This window comes from Meriones unguiculatus, chromosome 10 (genome assembly GCF_030254825.1).
Source record: "Meriones unguiculatus strain TT.TT164.6M chromosome 10, Bangor_MerUng_6.1, whole genome shotgun sequence".
NCBI lineage: Eukaryota > Metazoa > Chordata > Mammalia > Rodentia > Muridae > Meriones > Meriones unguiculatus.
The window spans coordinates 71,211,792-71,215,436 of record NC_083358.1 but is presented as its reverse complement, the minus strand read 5'-3'; the positions used below and the strand labels follow the sequence as shown (position 1 = coordinate 71,215,436).

Here is a 3,645-nt window from a genome sequence, read left to right as displayed (position 1 = left end):
AGTCTCATCAGGACTGCCTGAATCCTCTTCCTCTGTGGGCTGGCAAGGTCGCTCTGCCAGGAGGAAGTGATCAAAGAGCAGGCAACCAAGTTCATGTAGCTTGTCTGAGCTGTCTGTGGGCTACGTCTGAGCAGGGTGTCTTGCATGGTCCTTGGTTGATGCAGCAGTCTCTGCAGGCCCTTCTGGGTCCAGATTTATTGGCTTTGTTGGTCTCTTTGTGGAGCTCCTGTCCCCTCTGGGTCCTTCTATCCCTTCAACTGAAAGGGTTAGGCTAACTCTGTAACCAATATGTCTTCTAAAGCCTATAGTTTTGAGTTTAAGTCCAGGTTAAGCTAAAGCCTCTTAGTACCTTTCCAGAGAGTAAAGAAATGTGACCCTATCTGTGAGGACAAATATAAAAAAAGGGCAAGCAAGCAATGACCTTCACTCAGCAAAAGAACAACCAGACCCTTGTCCTTGAGATAGCGTTTCTTAGCAACAAACCTAGACTTCTTCTGAGTAGCTTTTGACCTCCAGCCAAGAGCCCGCAGCCCTAATCTTCAAGGATGAGCTAACCACCCCCACCTTCAATTGCAGCTGCATCCACACTTGGCAGGACTGGCCAAGCTTGAGCACCTAAGACTAACCAATTATCTTACTTTATAGCTTCCTCATCCAATCCTAAATTGCCAAAACTAGAACTTCAAATCTCCCACAATTTTTCTTTTAAAAACCTAAAGGCCTTTGTCTCCCAGTGCCACTCTTTGCTGACCGGCAGGGGTGACCCCGTTGTACAATGGTTAATAAACCTCTTGCTTTTGCAACAAGTCTTGGTCTGGGGGAGTTTCTGGGAAGGGCGCGATTGAACTCCTGAGCTGTGAGACCCCAGGTCTTACACAACCTCCTTCTTCCATAGACTCCCTGCACTCTGCCCAAAATGTGGCTATGAGTCTCTGCAGCTGCTTCGATCCTCTGCTTGGCGGAGTCTTTCAGAGGTCATCTATGGTAGGCTCCCATCCTGTTCCCTCTCTTCCACCACTTCCAGTGTCTACCCTGTTTGCCTTCTGAATGAGAATTAAGTATCCTCTCTAGGGTCCTCCTTGTTGTTTAGCTCCTCTAGGTCTGTAAATATACTCTAATCTCCAAATGTATACATTCAGATTCTTCTCCAATCCAGACTCACGTACCCAACTGCCCATACTGACATATGTTACAGAGCAAAATCATGACCGATCCTAAAATGTAACTGTAATGGTTGGTCTTTGTTGTCAACTAGATTAAAGGATGCCTGAGTCACAAAGGAAGACAATGCAAACCAGTCCTGATGAGACCTGATGAGCTAGGGCCGTATAGAAGGGGAGGAGGACCTCTGTATCAGTGGACTAGGGAGGGGCATAGGGGAAGAAGAGGGAGGGAGGAATTGGGAGGAGAGGAGGGAGGGGATGACAGCCGGGATACAAATTGAATAAATTGTAATAAATGATAATAATAAATAAACCTTGACCCACTTGAAAAAAAAAAAAAAGATGCCTGGGGGCAGTAAAATGTGCCTGTCTGTAGGATTCCTCTCAGGAAGGTTCGACATGTGAAACAATGGTGGGAGCACTCCCTCTGTGTGAGCAGCGCTGTGCAATCAGACAACAGTCCCAACGATGGGAATCAGGTAGATCTCAGAAGGCAGATGGAGTAGGCCAATGTACACACTTGCCTGTATTGATGGTTTCTGCCACTGTTCTCTGACACCAGACCCCAATTTGCATGGCTTTTAACATAGACTCAACACCAGTAACTTCTAGGCTTTCAGCACTGTTTTGGGAGTGCTGAGGTCTCCAATCTTTTTTTATATATATAATTTTATTTTTTTATATTAATCACAGGTTATTAGCTTTGTATCCCAGCTATAGCTCCCTCCCTCATTCCCTCCCAATCCCACCCCCCTCTCTCATCCCCTCCCTGCCCCTTTCCAAGTCCACTGCTAGGGAAGGTCCTCCTCCCCTTCCATCTGACCTTAGCCTATTAGATATCTTCAGGACTGGCTGCAATGTCCTCCTCTGTGGCCTAGCAAGGCTGCTCCTCCCTCAGGGAGGGGGGGAGAGGTCAAAGAGCCAGCCATTAAGATCATGTCAGAAGTAATCCCTGTTCCCCTTACTATGGTACCCACTTGGATACTGAGCTACCATGGGCTAAATCCAAGGTTATATCCATACATGGTACCAAGGCTACATTCTAGGCTATATCCATACATGGTCCTTGGTTGGAGAAACAGTCTCATAAAAGACCCCTGTGCTCTGATATATTTGGTCCTTGTGGAGTTCCTGTGCTCTCCAGGTCATACTAACTCCCCCTTCTTTCATATGATTCCCTGCACTCTGCAGATGTTTTCCTTATAAGTCTCAGTATCTGTTTTGATACACTGCTAGGTAGAGTCTTTCAGAAGCCCTCTGCAGTAGGCTCCTGTCCTGTTACTTGTTTTCCCTTATTTCCAATGCCCATCCCTTTTGTCTTTCTAAGTGAGGATTGCTCACTTCAGCAGCACATATACTAAAATTGGAAAGATACAGAGAAGATTAGCATGGCCCCTGAGCAAGGATGACATGAAAATTCATGAAGCGTTCCAATCTTTTTTTTTTTTAACTCATCAGCTACCAGTTTCTCTGTCTTGCTGCACACAGCCATGGCTGGACTAGTCAGCCCCTATCGTGTAAGCCAGTCCAATAATTCCCATTTATTCTCTACCATAATCTACCATCATGTTTTACTAAAATTCCTCAGTTACATTCTAACTAGTCTTTTTTTTTATTTCATTTTTGCTGCCATTGGTTTGTTCTGTATAAAAATCAAATGATATTTATAAGATATGAGTCACATGTCATTTCCCTTAGGTAGAATACTTCAACGGTTTCCCATGAGAATTGGAATCATAGCTTTAAGGTTTCCTTAACCACTGAGTCATCTCTCCAGCTTCCTTAATACCTTCTATACTCTCAGTTATCTTACCCTTTATGTCTCCAAATTTCTCTCCAACCATCTATCTCCTTTTTCCTGTTTAGATTCATTGCCCTTCTGCTCTTTCTCAAAATAAACCAATAACATTTCCCTCTAGGCTATTGCCTTTAGTGGTCTCTGGAATACTCTTTGATCTTGCTGTTCCCCACCTTTATGAGAACTCTACTCAAAGAGACATTTACTGATTACTCCAATCTGGCACAGTAACTGCTGTATCAAACTCTTCCTCTGGTTTTATTTATTTTCTGTTTTTTATCTATCCTTACCAGAATTACTATAACACATTTCTGGGGTTGGGGGGAGTTGTTTTATTTTTGTTTGGTTTTGGGTTTTTTGTTTTGTTTTATTTTGTTTTCATTCTGTTTGTACCACCTCACTAAAAGCTGAAATCAGGGCTGCAATTTATTCTCCCAGTCTCAATTAGTGATTAAGGGAGCAAAGATGGATGAATATATTAAATAAAGTGAGGAGAATAGGATCTCAGGCCTGAGTGGACAGATAGCATTCCAGGTGGGTCAGATTAAACTCTTAGCCAAAAGGCATTCCCTGGGAAGGCAGGCTCACCTGAGGCCATGCTAAAAAAAAGGAAGAATTAGTCCTTTGATAAGATTCTGTACTTTTCCTGCCCAGAATCCCCACCCCTGCTCCAGTAGCTTCCCA

The 3,645-nt window shown here is 43.9% G+C and overlaps 1 non-coding gene across 1 annotated transcript; it reads left to right on the top strand.

The window, feature by feature from the left end:
* Positions 1-2,496: 2,496 nt before the first annotated feature.
* LOC132646119 (U6 spliceosomal RNA) lies at positions 2,497-2,603 on the top strand. The gene has a single exon (XR_009584250.1). It is a non-coding gene; the product is annotated as a U6 spliceosomal RNA (small nuclear RNA).
* Positions 2,604-3,645: the final 1,042 nt, after the last annotated feature.